We start from the raw sequence: 27,160 nt of genomic DNA, 5'->3' as shown, positions 1-27,160 counted from the left end.
AACCACAATTCCAAAATATCAACAATTCATGATCAACTCCCGACGGACTTGCTTCGACTCTCACTTTTTCAAAGTTAGGTTCCCACTATACTCAACGTCATCAACAATGTACGCCAATTTCAACCGCATCAGCATCAATGAAACTTTTTTCTTCAAGATAATATGTTGTATCTCTCTTCTAGACGATCACCACCTCGTCCGTACATTCCACAACAACTACAAAGGGTCTACATCAACTATCATCACCTATATCCTTTATTTGGACACTTGGGAGTTCACAAAGTTCTTGATCTTCTAAGGATGAGTTACTTCTAGCCAAAAATGAGACAAACAGTTTCATCTCATTTGCAAGAGTGTACTCTTTGTCAATCTTATAAAAGCCCCATGAAAAGACGAGATGGATTACTACAACCAATTCAAGTTTAACATCATTTTCAATTGGTTGCATAGGATCTAGTTGGTCCACTCCTTTAATCCTCGTTTGGAAACTAATACTTAGTAGTGTTGGCTGAATATCTCACTTGTTGGTGTGAGATCAAGGCCATTATGGATGTAACTACTTCTGCTAGCCAAATTCTTAGTCAAGGAAGTGATAACTTGTCATTCTTGTCCAATGCAAATTTTGTTGGATCAAGGTCCTCAATTCACATCAAAGGTTCTATCTATTTTGACTGCAAGTTTGGGTCGGACTCAAGTGCTTGCTTCACCATACCATGCTCAGACTAATGGATTGATGGAAAGATTGAATAAAATGATCAAGCAAATGGTTGCAATGTATTTAGACCTGATGCATTAGAATTGGGATGAAATACTGCCATATCTATTGCATGCTTACAGAACCATGGTTCAAGAGTCAACAAGAATCAGTCCTTTTTGGGCACCGTATGGCCAAGATCCAAGATTGCCACCATATCTCACACAACTGCAACTACAACCCAAGAAACATGAGGCTATTGAATGGTACACTCATTTTCAGATGTACCAAACCTTACTTCGATCATCTGCCCAAAGGAACCCATAGATAGCTCAAAGTCATCAAAAGAAGTACTATGATCGAGAATGAAGACAAGTCACAAAGAAGGTCGGAAAGTGAGCATTTACTACCCGATCAAGAAACACGGACTCTTTGAATCCTTTATGCACAGTGGCTTGGTCCATACACGATCCTCAAAAAACCTGTCTTCCACAACATTCTTGGTTCAATGAGATAGTAGGAAATCAAAGACAACAACTCACATATGCAAGTTCAAACCATATTTCCCGTCCATTGAAGATATGAACAAAGAAGCTCCATCTCCTGCATGCAATTGTCAACCACCTCTAGTAATTCAAGCTCAAGTTCTTGACACTAATCAACTACATTCATCTTTAGCTGAACTTTCATACTATGGGAGAGAGGTGTAAGAGTAATGGGAACACCGCGCGTACAAGTAGCCTTCACATATAGTCCTTGCATCTGCAGAACACTGTATGGCACACGAAGTAAGTAGTGTTGCTTGATTGAGGGAGATAGATTCCACCTTCATCCTGTTACAAGTGTGTGTGTGTGTGTATTTACCCATAAAAAAGAAAGTTTATTGTAAATGCGTGTCTCTAACCACATGCACATGTACGCAAAAATCATGTTCATGTACAGAGTCACACCATGGTTTGTGTGCACATATATCCTTCACACGCGCGGACAATCGTAAACCTTGTCGTTCGGTAGGGTTTGGTAGATGGCTGCAATGCTGGATTGCGACGGCGAGGCCGCGGCAACAACGACGACGACGACGGCAGCCACGCTGTGCCAAGAGTGTCGCAAGCAACCGCCCAAATACAAAATGTCCCGGATGTGGCATCCGATCTTGTGGGCTTGATTGTGTGAAGGCTCACATAGTTCGTACTTCCTGCACTGGCAAGCGCAACCGGAGTGCCTTTGTGCCGCTCGCATGTTACGACGAGAACTGCCTCATGTCAGGTCTTCTGCTTCACCTTCAACAATGCCAGTGGTTGTCCTTTTCATGATGTTGTATGCAGATTACCAATTTTTGGAGGAAATTCTGAGACAAGCGGAGTCTGCGAAGCGATGTAGATTGGACGACGCCAGCGTTGAGTGCACGACGCCAGCGTTGAGTGCACGGTGGACTGTAATGAGAAATCAAGCGAGGAAGCGGAAGATAACACTTTTATATGTCGTCGATACTGTAGAAGGATTGAGACAGCCGGCTTGTGGGGGCCACGTTCAACCTTCCTTTTACCGTGGGATTTAGCTTTCGTTTGGCAAAGCCTTTGCTGTCAGATTGGTCATAGCTTTTGGTCCAACTTTGACTTTTTGTTTTTGCCTTGCATTTTGCAAGGTACACAATCGAAGTATGAATCTTCCCCTCTATTCTTATTTATCACATCACTTGCTCTTTACGTTTTTCATTTTTCAACATGGACACCCTCTCTACAATAAGTTCAATGAAATGGAAGATTGTGTCTTTTTTTTCCTGATTTTTCAGGCGCAAATGCATCTTGTGGAGAATTGAATGGGTCTTTCATTCTACAGACGTTGTGCTTGTAGATATGTGGTACATTCTCTCTCTCTCTCTCTCTCTCTCTCTCTCTCTCTCTCTCTCTCTCTTTGAGTGTGTGCAAGTAATGTAGTGTCTGCTGTAGTTGGGAAGGCCATGTGAGCTACCTTGATATGTGCATAGCTCGCCTATTAACTAAATCCCCTATTAGCTACCTTACCTTAGTAATTTTGTGAAAATTAAGGGCGTTTTATTCTATCGACTTCTTTATACTGTGATAACTTTTTAATATTTTGTGCTCTTTGTTTGTTAGAAAAATAGTAGTGGTAGGTTGGGTTAAGAGAATTTGGACTTAATTGCTAGCTTCATGAACTTGGACTTAGCTTTATAACCTAGTGGGTGGCTGCCATGAAGTTATAAACTGCACTCTTCCATGTGATGAGTTTGGGCATTTTCCCGGATTCATCTAGGTATATACTATGCAGCCTAATTATCCTTCTCCCTTTTTGCTAGCTTCCTTCATGACGTGGTCTTCACTTGGTGTATTGGAAAAAAAACCAATGCAAATATGTCCGTATAAATGTAATGCTCTTGTATTTGTGTGTGCGTCATCATATGCTTATGTGATGATCTCACTTACTTTTGGGGCTCAATTGGTTTACCTTGTTGTAGGTTTTGTCACTTCCTAAAGTGAATCTTGCTACTTCTTTACTCTTGTCGAGGTTGGGTCACATTGCAAAGTGGATTACATATGGCAAAAGTGGGCATATAAGTGGAGCTAAGGCTACAAGTGTAATTGAAGTACTTTCCATGGAGCAAAAAGGAATGATTATACAAGAGTATTGTTGCACTCTTCTTAGCTTTCTTTTGCTGTCGTCTTTTTGAGTTATTTCCAGCCTTGTTATTCGATCCTTTTGCTGCATGGTCGCTTGTTCTTTTGGTGTGCTATTTGACATGGTATCAGAGTAGTAGCTGAGGAAGAGTTCCATCACGAAGGAAGGAGCCTTCTGCCTCTTGAAGCACTCTGGTTCGTGGTTCTGTTTGTGCTGGTTTTGCTGTGAATTTTCAGCAAGTAAAACACTCAGATCTCGGGGATGTGATGGCCAAGTCAAACAAGAAGGAGCAGCTCCAGTTCCTTGAGGGTGTTTCTTGATTCCAAGGTCATTGTGCGAGGCCATCGGACATGCCTATTAAGGGTGTTGGCAATATCCCCTTCGTCACTCCCGGTGGCAAGGAGAAGGTGATTTCAGGTGTGCTTTATGTACCGGACTTGTGCAAGAGTTTGTTGTTAGTCTACTGGTCAAGCACATGATGTCCATGCTCTTTGAAGATGGAGAGGTCTCAGTTTGATCTAGGGATAAGGGTGACTTGGTTGCCCATGGTGACGAAGAGCATGGATTGTACACATTGAGTGCATTCTTGGATCGTGGTTCAATTATGATGGCACTATTGCAGAGGTGGCTAGATCTTGGATGGTGGATCTTCTTACACAGATTTTGACTTCAAAAGGGGATTGCCATGTTTCAGAGGGTGTAGTAGAAGCAGAGGAATTAAAAGAGGAGCAGGAGGACCTGCCCCACTGGCTCAATAGGATACCGCACTGGCTAAGAAATTGTTGCAATGGTACTTAAGGACTCTTCCGGATTCTAGAGTCACATAGCTTCTCGAGAGGAGTACAGGAGTACAAAGGTCTCAACAGAGTGAGAAGCCCCCCCAGCTCTGATGACTCAGTTGATCAAGCCTAGATCCTTTTAGGAGAAGGATGTGCCTCACTGGCAGGCAACCATGAAGGCGGAGTATCGGCCTGCATGTACAATAGTTTGCGAGCTTATCGTCGACAGGACACTCGAGCTCACGTATTGTCGCACCGATGAGAACGTAGTAGATGGCTTCACTAAAGCTCTCCCTCCAGAGCATCTCATCCGGTGCATGGGTATTGGCCCTCCAATGGGTCATTGAGAGGGGGTGTTAGAATTAGGGTCGCTGCCCCTCTGTAGGGCTCTACGAGCCAGGCCCAAGGGCAAACCCAATAGGGTTTTGTAAGGGAGAATGCCAGCCCCAGCCCCAAAGTGGGCACAATTTGAGAGGGGGGGGGGGCTGGCAGTCAGCCAGCCCCAAGTGCCCCAATTCTAGGCCACTGTCAGCCAGTAGGTTGGCCGACTTGGCTGACATACTGTTGGCCATGTGGCCTACCTTGTGGTAGCAACTATGGCCGCCTATCGTAGGTAATCGGTGTACATGGTGCTTACGCACTCATATACCCAATTATACAACACTATAATCCCCATTGGATTATTCTGTGTGATGCCGCGATCCACCAAAAATTGATAACACATCCGGGCTTCGATCCATCCTTGGGTCTGCAGCCAAAATTGAGATTCAAAAACTCGATCTTGTGGATATTGGTAATCCTGCAAGTCGGTTGGCTTGGATACTTCCATTACAGGTTCAGAGGGTGCAAAATTGTTGGATTCCTGGATGCAACGGCACCATGAACGGAAGTTCAAAACTATAGGGTGGAGGGGTAACTGGTAGATCTCGGTTTGATCCTCTAGGCAGAGGTCGCCCCGGAAAAAAGACATGGAAAAAATGGGGTGTGTATGATTGGTATATTTCTCTAGAAGAGTGGTGAGTTGGAGGGGGTGAAGAGGCTGTGTGAGATCTATTGAATACTGTACAGAGGTGGCGGCAAGGGCATTAAAATAATATGTTAGCGTTTGGTCCACCGTACGGTGTTCCAAAGAAGTTTACAATATTGGTTGATGCTGCCATTATGAGTCTGTGCTCTGACTCTAGGTGGTCATCCGGCGACACTGGGATCTTGGGGATCTCCTCCAATTCGCGGATCTATTGCGCTCGTTGTCGAAGTAGATTTTCTGCACTTTAAAGAGCGTTTTCCAACTACGTTGTCCTTCGATGCAGGCTCATGTTCGTTGCGTATGCCTCCTATATATGCTCTTGGGTAATCCTCTCCTTCTCCCTTATCAGCTGTTGATTATGGTCCTTTATCTTTTTTAATTCTGCCTTTGTTGCCTCGTTCTCCCTTTGATGTTCTTGTTGGGTTTGTCGTAGTTGTTTTTCCAAATTCTGTACCTGTTGTCGTAGCACCGCTTCGTTGGCTAAGGACGTTTCCAAGGCTTTGTTCAGCTCCTCTTGGCCCTTCAGTTGCTCTTCCAGCTTTTTGATTTGACTTTGATTTCTTTCGAATATCTGAAGGCCAAGGTTCTGGAAGTGAACAAGAGTCTTGAGAAACTCCCTTTCCCTGTCTGGCACATCGGCGTGCGTGTCCCTGTATCTTTGATATGTGGCATTATCGTTGTAATTTTCTGATGAAGTAGTTGCCACTGCCTCTAATGCCTTAAAGGCATTTTCCTCTTGCTGCGATTCCTCAGCTCTCGCTCTCATTGTTTGCATTAAGGTTGATGCTAACAAGAGGCTATTAAGTCTTATTGTGTCTAGATCTTGTTGTGTCAGTGTTGCTTGTGGGATCTCAAGTTCGGGTGCATCCTGAAATATGTCTTCTTCTTGGATCTTAGCCTTCCCTTTCTCTTGCTCCCTTAGTTTCCTTTTTTTGTTCAGTTTCCTTGTCTTGTCGGTGTTGTTCCGCTATCTGCTTCCATTTCTCTGCAGCCTCTTGCTCTTGATGTTTCCTCAAGTCCTGTGGTGGTGCTGTTCTTTCTTGTACTCTTGCTTGTTGCTACGCATATGATCGATTCCCCATTCACCATGCTCACGATTCTCCCTTCTATTCTTCTCATTCCCTTTCCCCCTACGATCGCGTAGTAGCTTAGATCGAATCCGAGTTTCTGGCCTTTGTTTCTTGGGCTCTGGTTGTGGCACTAGCTCTTGAAGCTCCGCCCTATTCCTGTCCGCAAAACCAAATGTGGTTTTGTCTAGTTTCCATGTAACACGCGGAAGCTCTGGGTAGTCTTCTTTCAGCCCTAAACACTCTTGGAAACCTTCTGATGCAAAAACGCACCATCTGATGCAAAAACGCAGGCAGAGAGAGAGAGTAGAGAGAGAGTGAGAAGTGCTGGAATTTCAGTATATACTATGGTACAAAAAGGGTACATATCTCTGCAGCCATGGGCTGCCTTCATAAAAAGGTTGTTAACCCTAAAATCTGTCCCCTATGGGACCTCTAATGATCCAATCCCCTAGTGGGAGAGAATGACTACCACATAGAGCAAGGGTGCCTTTATATAGGCCTTGGGATCCATTAGAAACTGGCCGACTGCTGGTCGGCCAGCAGCCCTGCCAAAAAGTACCAAAACGCATGCTCTTTAGATGCTCTTGACTTTATGATGCGCTTCAGCCCCTGGCCCTTCTGGAATCAGCCGACAGTCCCTTTATCTGGATCATGTGCTTCAGTCGTCTGCTTCCCTCCATGATCCCACTTGTCCTGCTCCATGCTCACCTCAGATGCTACACCTGAAGCTCCTACATTCTGGTTCTACTCTTTATCTGGCTGCTTCTTCTGGATCTAGCCTTGAGAATGTCCATGGCATCTATGATGCACATGACATCCCCCTCTGCTAAACTTGATGACGGGAATCCAACCTGCTCTTGGATGACTGTCATCATCCCAATCCTGTCCCGAAGTCCCTCTGTCATCATCCATTCTTGGCAACCCTTTTTCTCTGAAAATCCGGTCTGTTCTCCAAACCACTCTGTCTCTGATGAAGATCTATGCATCTGGTCTTCCTCTAGTCCACAATCCATTCTTGCCCTGACTCTGAACACCGTCTTGGTCTTCTTTCCTGGAACTGAGTCTGGCACTCTCACATCACCCTTGGAGGATCAACCTCCCTTGGGACCGTAACCTGTGAACCTATCTGGCTCACGGAACTGCCATTGTCATGACCCTGTGTTTTTCTCTGGACAAGTGCAGATGTGCACGGGGACATGGTGGACAGTGTGAATGGCATCAGGTGGGAGTGAAGATGGAAGCCCCTGTGTGGATAACCCCATGTGTGAAAGGGGGCAAAGAGATTTTAGTTTAAAAGGTTTAAAAACCTTTAAAATCATTTATTAAGCCCTTCATTAAAGAAAAACGTGGCCCATATTCTAATTTGGGGCCGCGTGTGCTTTTTGGGTAAAAGGAGGGCTAGCAGGCAAAAGAGGCGCCTATCCCTACAGCAGGCGCATGTGTTTTTCGGAGGAGGGCTGGTCGCCTGAAGGGACACGTGGGCTGCACACAGGAGAGTTCAGGCTGGTCTGTACGACTGTACGGACAGCTGTACGGACAGGACAGATTCTGGCGCAGGACAGTTCTGCTGCAGGCGTGTACAGGCAGCGCTGGACAGAGCAGCGCATGTTCTTCTCTATGCGCAAGGGGCTGGACTGCAGGGCCTAGTCGGTTGCATGGTAGATGCACGTGGGCTGAATCACAGGTACAAGGCGGCAGCGTGGAAGAGAGGACAGTTGGGCAGTGGCTGATCTGAGCGTGGGACTCTCCCCTTTCTTGGTGAAAAGCTGCGCAGATAAGCAGGGCATGAGAGGCTCTTTTGGAAAGAGGGAACTGCTTGTGAAACAAGGGCGTACATGTGGGGACAGCCAGTACCGCTTTCTCTCTCTCTCTCTCTCTTTCTTTCTCTCCCTCTGCTAAAGAGTAGACAAGGGTTGGTTTCTCTTGCTACAAAGGTGGACAGAGGTTGGTTTTCCATGAACATAGACATCATGTCGATGGCGTTCAACTGATGGAACTTTCAGCTTCTCTTTGCTTTGGATTCGGGACTGTTTTGGGACAGTTTATGGGCTGTTTTTGTTTGGCTGCAAATTCAGCTATGTGCTTGGGTTTTTGACTGCAAGTTCAGGTCTTGTGGTTATGTTTCTTGGCATGGGAGTGATGCAAGCTCGCATGGCTGCGTGCTCATGGAGCAGATTGTTTTCTTCCTGCTAGAAAGGAACAGTGGGACCTACAGTTATGGACATCTCTATGTTGCCAGATGTTTCATGAGGGAACAGGTAACTAGATGTATGCGAAACAGGACAGAAGTTTCAAAAGGGAAACAGGCCTAAGGGTTTCATGTGGAAACAGGTCGTAGGTTTTCTCGAGGAAACATGTTTTTGGGTTTCTCCAAGAGATAGGTCACATGCAGGCAAAGGGTACAGGAGTGGACACATGTTTGGTACAGCCTTGCTACTGATAGGACAGGGGACAGGAAATCCATGACAGAGATGGATAGTACCCTTGGATGGTAGAGAGGGTTTGTACAGGTGTGTCAACTGTATGGTATGCTGTGCTGTGATGCGAGTTCTCTTTTGAGAGACAGTTTGGGAGTCTGTGTTGTGATACAGGAGCACTGGATGTGTCAGGGTGTGATGCTGTTCATAGTGTGAGAGGCTATGGATGGTTGTGGCAGCCTTGATCATGGGAGAAAGCTTCTGTATGCAGACTCAATGTGAGAGTCTTTCGATGGGAACAATGGCTGGACTTGTTTGTGGATGCCGTGTGGACAAGAAGCCAGATGCAGGTCCTTTGCAGGCTTCAGGAGTTCTACTGGGACGGCTGAATTACCAGCCTTATATTGTAATCAAAGCTCTTATAATCAATTAAAGAAATACCGCAAGGGGCGCCACTGCGATTTGGAGCCAATCGGTGTCCGTGTACTTTTTGCAGGAGCGCTCTAGCTCCCCCTGTTTGTTTTCCTTTTCTAGGTCCTCAATGGTGTTGAAGTGTTTTATGTGCAAATGTTTGTTCCACCGCCCTTTGGTTTCTGAAGGCCGGTTTACAAGGTTCCGTTGCCGGGACACATCGTCGACTTTCTCAAGTGGGCGAGTCCGTGGTTGCTTTGGTCGGGACAATCGCCAACTTTCCTAAGGGGGCGAGCTCGTGGTTGTCTCATGAGAGTCACATCAAAAGCTTCAACATGAGGAAAGTGAAAAGGAAGTGCAGGACACAGTGCAGGATTGTGTCTTTGCCTATATGAGGTGAAGAGCAAGAGCAGAAGATGAAGTTCAGGAGAAAAGACACCAAGGACAAGAAGTAGTCGGCCAGGAACAAGAAGCAGTTGAAGTGTTATGGTGCAGGAGATGCGTTGAAGGCTATGGCTTTCGACAGTTTGTCACCGGTGGTATCTTCACGGAGGCTTCATGGGTTCGGAAGACAGTTTCTTTCTATGTTAGTGGTGATCTACTATGCTTCATCGAGGACTTGTGCTTACCACTTGGGTGGAGTGCAAGCAGGTTTTGGGTGCCTGAGGATGTATCAGATGAGGCTCAGATGGAAGTGGAGGAACTTGACGAGGTTCTTATTCCTGAGCATATTCTGGCACATTAGGTACAGGGTAAAGTTTCCGTCGCTATCCTGTGAAGTTCAAGAGCTGTTCACTGATGGATACGAAGTGGATGGAGGAGGTTCACTGATGGATGCGAAGTGGATGGAGGAGGGTGACTTAGCAGATTCACCTCAGGAGTTGCAGCTTTATCTTGATGCCTATGAGTTGGAGTCGACTCTTGTTACGGCTCATTCAGGCTCAGCAGAGCATAGGTCTGGAGCATTGCCTGATGCTCAAGAGGGGGGTAGCACCTCCGCTCCCTTGTTACAGACATGCTCATTTGTTATCTAGGAGTCGCTTGGTGACATCTTTGTATCCACCCGAAGGTACTGAGGCTGACAGTACATCTGCTTATGGGACTTCTATGATATTGTGTACTAGTCACATGAGATGGTGGTTGAGTATGGTTCACAGTCGCGCGCACCTGGAACTCTAACTGCAACTATGGATAACTCTATGGAGGGCATAAGTCTTGCGAGCAGTCCTAGAGTTGGTTTGGTTCATGGAAATATGGATCGAACTCTGTTTGTGCATGTATGCATACACTTTTTGAGGTAGAGGTATTTTTGTATTCTGGTGCCATTGGATCCTGGTACCATTGAGAATACATTGGGAAATACTCTACATTGTGTCATGTGCTGCATGTATGTTGGTATGCTACATCAAGTGCTTTATTATGTCATGGATGCACCATTGGGTGTAACTCCTGCGGGATGGCCATGAGACATGTGGGGGAAAGTACTTGGTAGATGTAGTGTTTGGATGCATTGAGTGCTTTCATATGCCCATGTTTTACCTTCAGTCGTGGGTCCTGCGGAATGCCCATGGGCGTAAGGCTTGCGAGCAGCCCTTAGACTGTTACTTTGGAGTAGGTAGAGCATTTTGAGAAGCATATTGTTTGCGAATGCATGTGTGTGTCATGCATATGTGTGTCATATGTAGAATGATGCATGGTTTTGTTTTTGGCTAACACAGTTAACGTGTTTCCATTTGGTTTTAGACTTTGGCTGTAGGTTCTGAAGGAACAAGCAAGAGGACAGTGTGGCTTATTGTGCAGGATGATTGTTCTATCATCCAGATGCATTGGAAGGCCATTGTTTCTGCCATATGGGGTATCTTTGCTCATGAGATGCTTTACTGTGCCATTGAGTGCAATCGAGGACGCTTGCCATTTTTCAAGAGGGGGGTATGTCATGACCCTGTGTTTTTCTCTGGACAAGATGCAGATGTGCACGGGGACATGGTGGACAGTGTGAATGGCATCAGGTGGGAGTGAAGATGGAAGCCCATGTGTGGATAACCCCATGTGTGAAAGGGGGCAAAGAGATTTTAGTTTAAAAGGTTTAAAAACCTTTAAAATCATTTATTAAGCCCTTCATTAAAGAAAAACGTGGCCCATATTCTAATTTGGGGCCACGTGTGCTTTTTGGGTAAAAGGAGGGCTAGCAGGCAAAAGAGGCGCCTATCCCTACAGCAGGCGCATGTGCTTTTCGGAGGAGGGCTGGTCGCCTGAAGGGACACGTGGGCTGCACACAGGAGAGTTCAGGCTGGTCTGTACGACTGTACGGACAGCTGTACGGACAGGACAAATTCTGGCGCAGGACAGTTCTGCTGCAGGCGTGTACAGGCAGCGCTGGACAGAGCAGCGCATGTTCTTCTCTATGCGCAAGGGGCTGGACTGCAGGGCCTAGTCGGTTGCATGGTAGATGCACGTGGGCTGAATCGCAGGTACAAGGCGGCAGCGTGGAAGAGAGGACAGTTGGGCAGTGGCTGATCTGAGCGTGGGACTCTCCCCTTTCTTGGTGAAAAGCTGCGCAGATAAGCAGGGCATGAGAGGCTCTTTTGGAAAGAGGGAACTGCTTGTGAAACAAGGGCGTACATGTGGGGACAGCCAGTACCGCTTTCTCTCTCTCTCTCTCTTTCTTTCTCTCCCTCTGCTAAAGAGTAGACAAGGGTTGGTTTCTCTTGCTACAAAGGTGGACAGAGGTTGGTTTTCCATGAACATAGACATCATGTCGATGGCGTTCAACTGATGGAACTTTCAGCTTCTCTTTGCTTTGGATTCGGGACTGTTTTGGGACAGTTTATGGGCTGTTTTTGTTTGGCTGCAAATTCAGCTATGTGCTTGGGTTTTTGACTGCAAGTTCAGGTCTTGTGGTTATGTTTCTTGGCATGGGAGTGATGCAAGCTCGCATGGCTGCATGCTCATGGAGCAGATTGTTTTCTTCCTGCTAGAAAGGAACAGTGGGACCTACAGTTATGGACATCTCTATGTTGCCAGATGTTTCATGAGGGAACAAGTAACTAGATGTATGCGAAACAGGACAGAAGTTTCAAAAGGGAAACAGGCCTAAGGGTTTCATGTGGAAACAGGTCGTAGGTTTTCTCGAGGAAACATGTTTTTGGGTTTCTCCAAGAGATAGGTCACATGCAGGCAAAGGGTACAGGAGTGGACACATGTTTGGTACAGCCTTGCTACTGATAGGACAGGGGACAGGAAATCCATGACAGAGATGGATAGTACCCTTGGATGGTAGAGAGGGTTTGTACAGGTGTGTCAACTGTATGGTATGCTGTGCTGTGATGCGAGTTCTCTTTTGAGAGACAGTTTGGGAGTCTGTGTTGTGATACAAGAGCACTGGATGTGTCAGGGTGTGATGCTGTTCATAGTGTGAGAGGCTATGGATGGTTGTGGCAGCCTTGATCATGGGAGAAAGCTTCTGTATGCAGACTCAATGTGAGAGAGTCTTTCGATGGGAACAATGGCTGGACTTGTTTGTGGATGCCGTGTGGACAAGAAGCCAGATGCAGGTCCTTTGCAGGCTTCAGGAGTTCTACTGGGACGGCTGAATTACCAGCCTTATATTGTAATCAAAGCTCTTATAATCAATTAAAGAAATACCGCAAGGGGCGCCACTGCGATTTGGAGCCAATCGGTGTCCGTGTGCTTTTTGCAGGAGCGCTCTAGCTCCCCCTGTTTGTTTTCCTTTTCTAGGTCCTCAATGGTGTTGAAGTGTTTTATGTGCAAATGTTTGTTCCACCGCCCTTTGGTTTCTGAAGGCCGGTTTACAGCCATCCCCATCTGGCACTGTGGAACACCACCAACAAACCTCCTGGGAGTTCTTCCCGATCTGTGTTCCCGCCTTGGGCTTCGAATCCGTGTACTTTCTTGTACCTTGGACCTGTACACCATCATCTGGGACTGAATCAGTGTTTAGCTTGGCTGAGCCTGATGCTCTGATACCAATGTAACACGCGGAAGCTCTGGGTAGTCTTCTTTCAGCCCTAAACACTCTTGGAAACCTTCTGATGCAAAAACGCACCATCTGATGCAAAAACGCAGGTAGAGAGAGAGAGTAGAGAGAGAGTGAGAAGTGCTGGAATTTCAGTATATACTATGGTACAAAAAGGGTACATATCTCTGCAGCCATGGGCTGCCTTCATAAAAAGGTTGTTAACCCTAAAATCTGTCCCCTATGGGACCTCTAATGATCCAATCCCCTAGTGGGAGAGAATGACTACCACATAGAGCAAGGGTGCCTTTATATAGGCCTTGGGATCCATTAGAAACTGGCCGACTGCTGGTCGGCCAGCAGCCCTGCCAAAAAGTACCAAAACGCATGCTCTTTAGATGCTCTTGACTTTATGATGCGCTTCAGCCCCTGGCCCTTCTGGAATCAGTCGACAGTCCCTTTATCTGGATCATGTGCTTCAGTCGTCTGCTTCCCTCCATGATCCCACTTATCCTGCTCCATGCTCACCTCAGATGCTACACCTGAAGCTCCTACATTCTGGTTCTACTCTTTATCTGGCTGCTTCTTCTGGATCTAGCCCTGAGAATGTCCATGGCATCTATGATGCACATGACATTCCATGCCGCAAGATGATATAAATGTGGCATCAACAACATCGGATGTTGAATGATGTTGTTGTGCTGAGCACACACCTTGTCGAGTTTTTGATAAAAGTAATCCGCCCAGCAACATAGGAAGAAAATAACAAATACAAGGCCTCCAAGGCAACATTGGGAAAAAGTGATCCTAATCCTAATGCCTAAGGGCAGGGTCCGAGCGGATGCGAGTCGCTAGACGGAGATCCCTGTCCATCAGTGTCACTCGCTTTGCATGGATGACACACAAGTTTGCATCTTCAAAAAGACTATGCTTGCCATCCCGCCCCCCCGTCGCGAGTGCATACACAATTTTTTTTTTGGCACATTCTTGTTTGAACTATTTAGAACATGAACCATTGCATCACAGAGCCATGTACAAACGCTTAATTCAATGCAAGAGCATGTAAGAAAATCCATTTTATTCATGAGAGCACCAAATACAATTCATCCTCGAGAACATCGAGGGATCCATTTCGAGCCTTGCCTAGACCTACTTTGCAACCACCGTGAAACTCCAACAGTCCTTGTAGATGCCTTCCATGCACATTGTCTTTTGTTCTTGGACACCTCCTGAACTGCTCGAACAAGTTCTGATTCCCTTGCCTTTCTAATGTTCAAAGTCCTTCCTATTATAGTTCTGCAGAACCAATCAACCATCTCGTGAAATGCATTGCTACGAGTGAATCCACCTCCATGCCTCGTATTCCTAAAGTACGCAGCCTTGGCACGATAATGTGACTTCTCCATACCTTGTGTGTTCCAAATAGATAAAGGCCCCCATTTTTTCAAGAACCATGGACCATGTGCGAAAAAAATGTGCTGCAAACATGAAATCATATCAAAACCAAAATTCACACATAACATCTATAAAATATGTCAATAAAAAGATGATTACCATGTAATGTGTTATATGTGTCTCTCCCCATGCTTTTACCATTAGTTGTGTAAATTCTATCACTGCCAGCCTGAACTTTTCATAATACATTTCATCTGATTGACTCTAGCGAAGTCACGTTTCACAAAAGCATTGAGTTTGGGCCACACTTTTGATCTCAAGGTCATTGTTGAAGGGTGTGAAGCATTATTGGTGGTGCACTCACACAGAGCTTTCCAACACTCCCAACTTGAGGGACTATAAGACAATGTATGCTTTTCTTTTCCAAGATTATGGTTGGATAAGAATCGCCTTGCCTTTGCTCCACCCATGGATACTTTGGCAGGAAGGTTTTGTGTTTTTCCTGACATTTTCTTGTCCTCCTTAAGCCCGGGGGGTCCACTAGGGTTTACTGTATGGTACCACGTGAGTGTAAGGGAGGGGGGCTATATAAGAAAAGGAAGGTACACTTTATAAGGTAAGGTCCCGTAAAAAGGGGGACCTTGTCACCGGAAAAGTCAATTTGGCTGGGCCTGGAGAGACTCCTAAACCGGTCTTTGTGTCAGTGGACCTGAGTAAGGAGGAAGAAAGTGACTTGATCACTTTACTGAAGGAGTATAAGGATTGTTTTGCCTGGTCTTACGAGGATATGAAGGGTGTGCCGCCAGAAGTGGTGCAACACACGATCCCCATAAGAGATGACGCGAAGCCAGTGCAACAACGACCTTACAACATGAATCCTAAGTACGAAACAATAGTGAAAGAGGAGATTGACAAACTCCTAGATGCAGGATTCATATATGAAATCGAGCATACAAAATGGGTGTCTCCCATTGTAATTGTAACGAAAAAGAATGGAAAAATACGAGTGTGTGTTGACCTGAAAAAAGTTAATGCAGCCACAGTAAGGGACCACTACCCTTTACCATTCACTGAGCATGTGCTCGAAAGAGTGGCAGGCCATGAAGCATATAGTTTTCTAGACGGATTCTCTGGATATAATCAAGTGTCCATTGATCCCAAGGATCAGCATAGGACGGCCTTTGCCACAACATGGGGTGTGTTCGCGTATCGAAAAATGCCATTTGGTTTAACCAACACCCCAGCAACATTTCAAAGATTGATGAGTACGGCCTTCAAGGAGTACTTGCGTATTTGGCTAGAAATATTTCTAGACGACCTATGCATTTACTCGGGATGGCTGGAACACTTGAAATATCTACGATTGGTTTTTGAACGCTGTAGATTATATAGGATTTCATTGAACCCACTAAAATGCCAATTTTGGGTAAAACACGGTGTTATCCTAGGTCATGTGGTGTCCAGAAATGGAATCTCCACGGACTTCAATAAGATCAAACTGATCTTGGAATTACCCCCGCCAACAAACTTTAAAGGTGTTCAACGATTCATGGGACACACAGGGTATTACAGACGATTCATCTATATGTACGTGATCTAGCTCGACCGCTGTACCGATTGTTAATTGATTTCACTTGGACAGATGAGTGTCAAAAGGCATATGATGCCTTGAAAGGAGCTCTAGCATCAGCACCGATCCTCCGTGCACCAAGTTGGGATTTAGTATTCCATGTTCATATCGACGCATCTAACTTTGCGATAGGATGTGTGTTAGCTCAGCCAGGCGAACATAAGCTTGATCATCCCATATATTTTGCTAGTCGCCAGCTGAATGATGCTGAAAGAAACTACACCACTACAGAATGAGAAGGGTTGTCGATGGTATATGCAGTGAAGAAATTCAGGCATTACCTGTTGGCAAACAAATTTGTATTTTTTGTGGATCACCAAGCACTCTTGTACTTGGTAAATAAACCCTGCATGACGGGAAGAATTACACGGTGGCTGTTGATTTTGATGGAGTTTGACTTCACGGTCGCAGTCAGGAAGGGAAGGACACATGTTCTTGCCGACCATATGTCACGAATTCCCAATGGAGAGAAGCCAATTGGTGTGGACGACGACCTACTAGACGCACCATTATTTCTAGTGGATTTAATTCCCGAGTGGGCGGAACAAATTTGTCATTTTCTGACCAATGGATTGCCCACTGATACACCTATAGACATGGCTAAAGCAAGAAGGTTGATTAGGGACGCTGCTCCTTACCAACTAATTGCAGGACAATTATACAAGCAGGGAAAAGATGGAGTGATGCGCAGGTGCGTTAGGGAAGATGAGTTCATTCTCATCTTAGACGAAGCTCACTCAGGAATAGCGGGAGGACACTTCGCAGCAGAAACCACAGCACGAAAGGTACTTCAAGCAGGCCTTTGGTGGCCTACTTTATTCAGTGATGCAGTGGAATTTGTTAAGAGATGTGATCCTTGCCAAAGAGCAACCAAACCACAAAACTGGGATAGAGTGCCACTGTCCATGAACCTAGCAACACAACCGTTTGAAAAATGGGGAATTGACTTTGTTGGCCCCATTAGTCCGGCTGCGATTAACAGCCAAGCTAGGTATATCATAGTTGCTACGGATTACTTCACTAAGTGGGCGGAAGCTAGAGCCACGCGCAAAGCAGATGCCAGGTCAACTGCTAAATTCTTGTATGAGCAGGTGATATCACGTTATGGATGTCCCTTGGAGCTAATTAGTGACCGTGACTCACATTTTCTAAACGAAGGAATCGCACAGCTGACGACGGAATTCATGATTATCCATAGGAAGTCTTCAGCTAATTATCCTCAAGCCAATGGTCAGGCTGAAAGTACAAACAAAACGCTATGCAAAATCTTGACCAAAACAGTGGAAGCCAGTCGGGGTGACTGGGAACATAAGCTCACAGCAGCATTATGGGCTTATAGAACTGCATACAAGGTGGCAACACATTGTACACCTTTTAGTCTTGCGTTTGGTTTAGAGGGAGTCATGCCTATGGAGTTTCTAGTACCAAGTCTAAGGGTGGCAGTTCAAGAAAGGTTAACAGAGGAATCCTTGACAGAGAGACTCGTGGATTTAGAGCAACTCGAAGAGACTCGACTCCACGCAGCATATGGAATGAAGGTGGAAAAACTGCGACGAAAGAAGTGGTTTGACCGTCACCTTAAGAATAAGGACCTCAAGGAAGGAGACTTATGTCTCATGTACGGTGTGAGGAACACGAAACGAAAGCTGAAATATCAGGGTATGGGACCCTACCAAGTGGTGGAAATAACGCCACAAGGAGCAGTGAGAATTGCTACACTCGATGGAGTGGTAATGGAAGGATATATTAACGGAAGTAAGTTAAGAAGGTTCTATGGACCTTTGACCTTACAAACATTGCAAACCATCCATAGCAATCAAAGGAGGAAGAAAGAAGAAAAACTGGCGCAGTTGCAAGCTCGCCAGGAAGCTAAAGAGAGGGAAGTAAAAGAAAAGTCCAGAAGGATGACCTTATACAAGGGCACCCTAGAAGACGAAGACTTAGGGGATGATGAACCACAAGTAGAACCTGCGAGAATCTGCTACAAGAAGGCACATCGACGCAATCTCCGACCCCAACAAGTGGTGCTACAACCATAGAAAAAGGTAAAGGTAAACAAACTCTAGCACAAGACGCCTTATCCACGAAAACCTCTCTACCTCCAATTCCTACACCCACAACCTCCACTACACAACTTCATCACCCACGACCTCGCCAACAAGCTACGCCTTGTTCACACAACATGACGACATCATCAGTGACAGGGTGGATTCCCAAGAAGTTGCTACAAGCTCAAGGTTATTTCAATGGTGAAGGAAATGTATGGATACCACGGCAACCTCAACATCGGAAGCCAGCATTTCCCTGGCAACCAAAACCCCGACAACACTGAGCTAAGAAAACGCAACATCGAAGAAAGACGCATCAGCGATGGGTGCCAGTACCAATATTGGAAGGCCAAGGTTTTTACCAAGGCAATGATCAGATATGGGTACCCAAACAAAAGAAGGCAGCTACTACAAATAGATTACATCAAGACAAAACGCAGCCAAAGGCATCGAAGACGACGAAGATGGTTTGGGTACGAAAGGACAACAGTGCTACAAGTAAATCATACCCATTACCACCAACAAATGTGCAACGCAAAAGGGCAGAACCACAAGAACCTACCTGGAGGAGGGTAACGCCGAACGCCACACCTCAAAAGGTAGAACCACAAGAACCTGCTCTAAAAGACAAGGGAAAGGGCAAAATAGTAGATGTTACAAACGTTCCATCATCATCAACATCTATGTCTTTTTTGCCAATGACGTCAACAACCACATGGGTGATTAGACCTAAGGTAGATACACAAGAACCTACCGTAGGAAAAACTAACCCCTTCAGCAAGAAGCCTCAGCATGTGGAAACGAAGACAGTTACACAAGAACCTACTTCTGCAAAGGAGGTAGAACCACAAGAACCTGTCTTGCCACATGACAATGCAAGGAGCGAGGAGCATAATGAAGTAGATATCATCAAAGACACCAAGACAATGCTCAAGGATCTCGCACAATCGGTGCTCACTACGACATCGCAAGTCAAGATTCCATCAGCAGTAACGATGTCAGCTACAAGGTATGCCACTTGGATTTTCAATGCATTACCATGAACCAAGTGTTGCATATCAATTACTCAGTAGATAGGTCAAATGCCTAGGCTAGGGCACCATTTTATAAAGCCAATATTCTAGGGTCCTTAGCAAAAACAACCTCACAGGGGCAGGACCATCTATGCACAAGCACTTACAACGCAAGGTCAAGCCCAAGTCCTGAGTCAGGTCAACAACAAAGTAGGTGCTAGAAGCACAACACCTTTATCAAATAGCTTAAGCACTTACTAGGGTCAGCACATTCCAACACACACACCTGCCCTATCACATGAACAGAATGGAATGCACATGGCCAGAAGTCAAAAAGGTCAAAAACAACAGTAGAAAACAGTTGCAGGGCTGCAGGAGCTAAGGTCATTGCAGCGCGCTGCAATAATCCATGTCACCCAAAAGGTGATCCAATATGTTCTTGCACCTTATTAAAGTGCAAATCAGAAGTCTATCACATTGGATGGTCAAAATTAGCTCAGTAAGTGACAAAAAACTAGACGCTGCAATAAGCCAGCAATGCATCGACCATATGCCAAGTGTCACCAAACTCATACAAGGAGTGGCACCAAGCTCAAAATGTATCTCAACAATGCCATAACAACTTTGGATCATCAACCAGATGCTTGCAACAGCCAAAAATTAGGGACGCTGCATTAACAGGTTAATGCAGCGTGGTATGACAACTCATCCAAGTAAGTGAAGTACATGCATGGAATGATCAAATAGACATGTAATGTGACACTCATAATGTTGTTGCACAAGAATAGGCCACAGGTGCATCATTACAGGGCACGCTGCAATAACAGCTTAATGCATCAGCATGTGTTGAAGTGGCCAAAAGGAAAGTCAAGTGTGCATTGTAGGGTGAGGGACAATGTTCCAAGACAGGTGAAGTACCATTGATTGCTTGACAACTTCAAGAGGAAGTACTTTTTTGAGGGCGCTGCAATAACAGGTTAATGCAGCGCGCTGCATTAATTCTATATAAGGGAAAACTGCCAGGTGGTGCATTACCGTTTCCAACTGAATGCTGCCAAATTTTCTACTGAAAACCAACACCCTCAACCAAACCCAACTCCCAAAATCACTTCCAGCCAATCTCCAATTATGTCTTCCGATACCAGCAAACTCATCCGAAAGCATTTCAGTGCTCTCGATGAGGAAGAGATAGAATTCACCAGTGGGCAATCTGAGACACGATCACAGCTGCCAGGACAGCTGGAAGCGGAGGAAGCAAGGGAACTTGAAGAAGCTTTAAGATTATCAGCCCAAGAAGCAATGGAGAGGTACAAAAAGAAGGGAAAGAATCCCCACAAGCCCCCTCATGAAGTAGGTTAACCTTCGACGGCAAGTGCAACGCCTAAGAAGAGGAAAGCTAGCTCTGAGACGAGTGCATCAAGTCCCAGTCTAGAGCGAAACATCACCATCACTACGCACTCGCCCTTGGGACAAGAGTGGGTGGAGCAGCTGGGAGGAATGGTGGTGCACTCGACTTATGTCCACAATTCTACAACAAGATTCAAAATCTGCTATCACACTTCAGAGTGCTATAATGCACTACAGGACAAAGAAGTCATCCCCCACCTTGATGCATGCGGCTTAGGCAAGATGCGATACAAACTGCCGTGTTTCCGGAACATGAATTATGCAGTACAGTTCGTCAAGAATTACAACAGGAACACGAAGCAATCGAAGATAATATCTAATGATGGACAGGAAAGAACCATAACACTCAGCATCGACGCCGTCCGCAACGCCTTCGCACTGGACGTCATAGTTGAGCCGTATGTCGATCTGCGGAAGTTGGGCAACAAGCTGGAAGGGGCTGCCACATACGAAAGCCACAAACAAAGAGGTGTTAAATTCATTGATATCTTGCCCCACCTACAGAAGGCCGCAAGGGTATTGCGTTTACTCACCAAGGTAGAACCCTCTAACCATCATAACATAATACCAGCAAACCATCTGCTGCGCCTACATAAGCCGCAACAACACATCACTAATTGGGCGGATTACTTCTATCAGAAGCTAGACAAGGTATGTGCACAACATAACAACATCATACAACATCCCATGCTGTTGATGCCCGTCATCTACCATCTAGCGGCATGGAAATTGGATAGGTCCCACTTCGGTTTTGCGGACAAAAACAAGGAGGAGTTGCAAGACCTCGCACTGCAACCAGAACACAAGAAGCACAAGGCAGAAGTACCACCTCGAAGGGCAACTAGAAGCCAGGGACAGGAACAGACCTTAAAGCAGGACGAACAACGAAAAAAAGAGGAAGACGAAGCTGCGGCCAGGTGGAAGAAAATTTCAGAGGAACATCACAGAGACAAGGAAGCTGAGCAACAAAGAAAACTAAGAGAGCAAAACAAGGGGAAGGCAAAGGTCCAAGAAGAAGATATATTTCAGGACATGCCGGAGTTCGAGATGCCGCCGCCAATGCCAACACAACAGGATCTTGATACCACACAACTGAATAGCCTCTTGTTAGCATCAACCTTGATGCAAACAATGAGAGCTAGGGCTCAAGAAGCGCAACATGAGGACAACACATTCAAGGCATTGCAGGCAGTGGCTTCAACCATTTCCGAAAACTACAAGGATGATGAAGCATACCAAAGATACAAGGATATGAATGCTGATGTACCGGACAGAGAAAGGGAGTTTTTCAAAACTCTGATTCATTTCCAAACGCAGGGCCTTCAAATTTTTGAAAGGAAGCAAAGCTACATCCAACAGCTGGAACAACAATTGAAGAGCCAGGAGGAAATGAACTGAGCTTTGGAAATGTCCCGAGCTAATGAGACAGCATTGCATCAATGCATACAAGAAGTAGAACGGCAACTACAACAGGCCCAAGAAGAGTATCAAAGGCAGATCGAGGCGAAGGAAGCAGAGCTCAGGCAGATCAGAGAGCAAAATGCAAAGCTTATAAGGGATAAAGAACAGATTACATAGCAACATATTCAAGAGGCATATCAAACGAATATGAGCCTACATCGCCGCACCATTGAGTTGGAGACCACGCTCCAGAGATCCGAGACGCTACTTCGCGAGAAATCACAGCAAATCCGTGAGCTGGAAGAAATACCCAAAATTCCAATCTCACCGGATGATCAATTAGAAAATGAACACAAGCTCGTCATGGAGGCTTCATCAAATATAGTAAGTTTAGCTCTGGAAAACCGTACGGTGGACCAGAGGCTAACTTATTACTTCAATGCCTTGACAGCCTCGTCTGTACAATACACGGTGGACCTCACCCAACCTCTGCATCCCCTCCAATTCACCCTTCTTCTTGAGAAATACACCTCCCGATTTTGGCCATGTCTTTTTTTCGGGGTGATCTTTGCTTACAAGATCAAACTGAGGTCTACAAGCTTCCCATTCACCCCATTGTCCTAAATTTTCGTTCATGGTGCTGGTGTCTCCAGGAATCTACCGATTTTGCACCCTCTGAACCCATCATGGAGGTATCTAAACCCGCTGACTTGTCGGAGTATCCCTACCCGCAAGATCAGATTTTTGAGTCACAATTTTGGTTGCAGACACAAGGGTGGATTGAAGCACGCACGTGCTATCAATTTTTGGTAGAGCACAATGTTGTACAATACAACCCAATCGGAATCATAGTATTATACAATCGGGTATATGAGTGCATTAGCACCATGTACACCAACTATACCAATAACTATGATACATCTCATGTAGCCTACCCCGAAGGCCTCACAATGGAGGAGCAGCAAGCCGAGTGGGCGATTTTTGCGGCATTACAGCCACCTCAACAAGATGTATCTACTACACCCACCAACCGCCAAGCCTCTACAACAGCTGCTTTACATACCTACTCGCTTAACTATATTCCTTCTTATATCTTTTCTCCCACAACCTCGTCACACCCCTCTGCTACACCCACCTCTTCCTCACCAATTTTGCCCTCCGACACCACTTCTTCACAACAGCCCGATCTTCACAAAGACAAACACGGTGCGGCAGATACACATGATCTAGTACAACAAATGCTGAATCCGTTGATCAACAATACGGATGCTGCACTGGCGCCAGCAACCTTATTTCCAGACCTGCCAGCGGAGGTGCCGCATGATGAAGAAGAAGACGATGCAAAGCAAATGCCACCACCAGAGCCACCCAAGGAATGGACCGAACATGTATATACCTTCCAGGACTTGCAGACACAAGCCCATCTTTGCACCTGGACAGGTGAGATGCAGAAACAGGGCATCAGGATGATTGACATGATGGATGTCCGCACCCTCACCCGCTTCATCAGCAAATCCATGTGGTGTTGGGCGGATGATCATCCACGAAAGTCGCGCGGAGGATATGAGCAACCACAAGCCAGAAATTTCCCGCCGACTACAGAACAATTGGGGACTAAGCCAGCCTGGCGAGTCAAATTTTTGCAGCAAAACCTTCTTGCGTGGAGCTACTACTCCAACGCACACAAGGATCGACGTGTCGACCCAACATTCATGCCCATGACAAGAAGGTGGAGCTGGACCACCTTTAGGGACTTGCGGAAGCAGGATCCCAATATTGTATATAATTTTCCAAAATTCAATTTTGCCCCGACAGCAACTTCTACCCGATTAGCTCAGCAACTCAAGGATTGGAACCAGGCACACTAGGCGGTTCCAGATTCGGCTTTTGTCGCAGCAAGCCACTTCAACCGGCTTATCATTTTGCTATTAGATACAATGCCAAGGGAATCACCAATTTTGGAGAAGCAAGAGCTGGGACTGCGGCACGAGATAACGTTCAATCCGGACATTGGCCCAGATCTCAAGCAGATATGTAGACTATATATCCGTGTCCGCAATTTACATTCCTGCCACATAAGGACATTCGAGGATATGGTTGACACCCATTTTTGGCCGCCACATCCATACTTTACCGGTTTATCTAAAAAGTTGTTTGCCAGGCATGCCCTTATCAAAGCATGCTTGACAACAAACATTTTGAAACCAAAACAGTTTTGAAAAAAATTCCAAGGATGGAATTTCGTACAAGAAGGGGGGCATGTTACGCAAGTAACATAGTCCATATATTGTAATATTGTATTCCATTCATTATAGGCCGTGGGCCAACAAGGGTGATCAGAGGGTAAAAAGGCTAAGGCCAAAATTAGGGTTGAACCTCCCTTCAAAAGGTCCATGTATAAAAGACAAGTCCTTTGACTTAGTCTTCATTCTTCCTTGTTGAAGGTGTGGAATAGAGAGCATTGCTTCCTTCACTATTGTGTTGTGTCTTGCTTCCTTTCTTTCCATTTGCTTTCATTTGTTGCTACGCATACGATTGTTTCCCATTCACCATGCTCACGATTCTCCCCTCTACTCTTCTCATTCCCTCTCCCCCTTCCGATCGCGTAGTAGCTCGAGTCAGAATCCGAGGACGGTGCCCGTGACAACACTGTAACAACTTCAAGTGAACCAGCTCTCACAAGGAAGTGGCTTGGAGGTTGAGCACTCTCAAGCGGCAAGTTGTAAGATCCCCACGACACGTTAGTCTCCGTCGAAGAAGGCTTAATAGGTACATAATGTCACACCAGAGGAGAGATATAGTGGCAAGAAGCCAGATCTATCACATTTGAAGGTTTTTGGTTGCATATGTTATGTGCATGTTCCAGATGAGTTGCGGACTAAGTTGGATGCAAAGGCTGAGAAAGAACATAAGGGGTACAGATGCTATAACCTAACTACTACAGGAGGCAATTTATACCAACTTGCAAGCTCATCAAAAACCACATCACGGCTGATCCTTAGCTTGGCATTGACTATGAAGAGACTTTCAGTCCTGTTGCTAAGATGAGTACAGTGAGGTGTGTCATTGCTTTAGCAACGAGTAAGGGCTGGTCTTTACATCAGATGGATGTTAAAAATGCCTTCTTACATGGTGATTTGCATGAGGAAGTGTACATGGAGCAGCCACAGGGTTATGTACATCCACAGTATCCAGAGAAGGTATGCAAATTGGTGAAGGCATTGTATGGCTTGAAGCAGGCATCTAGGCAATGGTTTGAAAAGATAAGTGGTTATCTTATTTCTATTGGATTTCAGGTTTCACCTGCCGATTCCTCTTTGTTTGTGAGGAAATCAGCCCATGGCATGATTGTGTTAGTACTTTATGTGGATGATCTCATATTGACAAGTGATAGTGTTGTTGAGATCTGTGAAATCAAGCAACAACTTGGAAGCAGGTTTGAGATGAAAGACTTGGGAGAGTTGCGCTATTTCCTTGGTATTGAGGTCATTAGATCCACAGATGGAATATGGCTTATGCAAAGGCAATATGCATTGGACATGTTGTCCAGATTTGGCATGTTGTCCAGTATCCCTAAACGCGATTACTCGCATGCAAGCTAAGGCAATTACGCGAGAATTGCACAAGAGAGAAAGAGAAGGTCAAGCTGGAACATCACAGAATCCAAAACCTCAAAACAACCCGACCAAAAAGCAAGCTATTAAAGTGGGTAAGGGAAAGGATAAAGTGATAGTGCAGAGTGGTTCCGGTGAGGACACGGCCACTGTAGCAACCTCAGAGACCACAGGGAGCTTAGAAAGAAAATCTAGTCAAGGAGGTAAAGGAGACGAGGGACTGAAAGTAGAGAAGACAGAAGAGCCAAGACCGAATACACCAAGCGGATTTCATGAGTACCCTAATCCTATCCAGGAGAAGGAAAATTTGGTGAAGGCCAAGGCTCTAGTTGAAGAATGTCAAGCAACGCAGGTGGAATCCAGAGCGCCGGTTGACATTAAGTTCCCAAAACATCAGAATTACCCAACGCATAGAGCACCAGTCAAAGTACCATCCATTATAGCAGAGATGAACGAAGACCGAATGTCAAATGATGAACCACTGCTTATGGATCGTATGTTTGAAGAGGATCCAATTATGGAAAGGTTAAGACATGAGGGTCTAGACAACCTTCATGATAGTATAGAGAGACAGTCTGATGGCATTACGATGCCGGGTGGACCAAGGGATGTTGCAGGACTTGCTGCATTCTTGTCCATGGAAGTCAAAATGCCAATTGCTTCATTGCCAAGGGGAAACCCGACATTATGGCATGACTTATCAGATTGGATGAACGGACACCTCGATTCAATGATAGAAGCTCATGATGACGGTTGGACAAAAGAAGAGTCAAACTTAGAAGATGACACGCCAATGGTGCCTATCAATAAGTTAGGCCAATATTTTGAGAGTGATGACTCTAATGCAGTCATTCCGATATCGTATCATCATAGGAAGGTGGAAGCCATCCTGGATGGTGGTGCCGGAGTGAGCATCATGACCAAATAGTGTTGGGAAAAATGGGGAAGCCTGCTTATGGAGAAAACCTCGCTAATAGTCAAGTTGGCTGATGGAACCACTACAAGGCTAGTGGGTGTAGTGAAGGACTTAAAAGTCAAAACTTTTGGCATCACTTACCACGTATTGTTTGTAGTTATGGACTTTAAGAACCCAATTGACTTGTATGACATTATTCTAGGGAGACCGTTCTTGAGATTAGCAGGAGTAGTGCACGATTGGTCATCCAATACAATCTATCTCAAGAAGGATACTTCAGTAACGAAAGTGGACCTAACAATGTGGAAATCTCGTCCACTAGGTGGCAACTTGTTTGCTGCCGAATCAGAAATGACCGCTAGGACAACAACTGTCAATCAGTTTGAAGCGGCCAATGAGAGAAGAATGGGAGGTGATGCGGATGAAACATGGTATGCATCTCTACCTGAACCTGAGTACTCGCATAATTGGATGCATTTACTTGCAACCATTGATATACCCGAGAAAAGAGGAACTCACATGGTGAAGGATGAGAGTGGCTCAGAGGGTACAATAGTCCCACTCCGCATGATCAACCTAGTTAAACATGACAAGAAGCTTAGCAGTTCATTACCAGTGAAGCCAAATCTACAGCATGTTAAGCGACGGAATGTGGTACCAACTCCTTCCTACGCCACGACCAATATGGGTGACGACGGGGTGGCATATGTGGAATCTGACCTTCA

At 45.5% G+C, this 27,160-nt stretch overlaps 1 pseudogene across 1 annotated transcript in view; it reads left to right on the top strand.

Moving 5' to 3' along the window:
• Window positions 1-1,611: 1,611 nt before the first annotated feature.
• LOC147603491 (putative box C/D snoRNA protein SPCC613.07) overlaps window positions 1,612-27,160 on the top strand; it is a 36,115-nt pseudogene continuing 10,566 nt past the window's right edge. The window contains exons 1-4 of the transcript XR_015265654.1: window positions 1,612-1,960; window positions 2,020-2,095; window positions 2,191-2,352; window positions 2,487-2,555. The product of XR_015265654.1 is annotated as a putative box C/D snoRNA protein SPCC613.07 (transcript). The remainder of the gene's footprint in view (window positions 1,961-2,019; window positions 2,096-2,190; window positions 2,353-2,486; window positions 2,556-27,160) is intronic.

This window comes from Cibotium barometz, chromosome 64, assembly GCF_041138505.1.
Source record: "Cibotium barometz isolate CiBa-2024 chromosome 64, ASM4113850v1, whole genome shotgun sequence".
Taxonomy (NCBI): Eukaryota; Viridiplantae; Streptophyta; class Polypodiopsida; order Cyatheales; family Cibotiaceae; genus Cibotium; species Cibotium barometz.
This window is presented reverse-complemented; position numbering and strand designations above follow the sequence as displayed.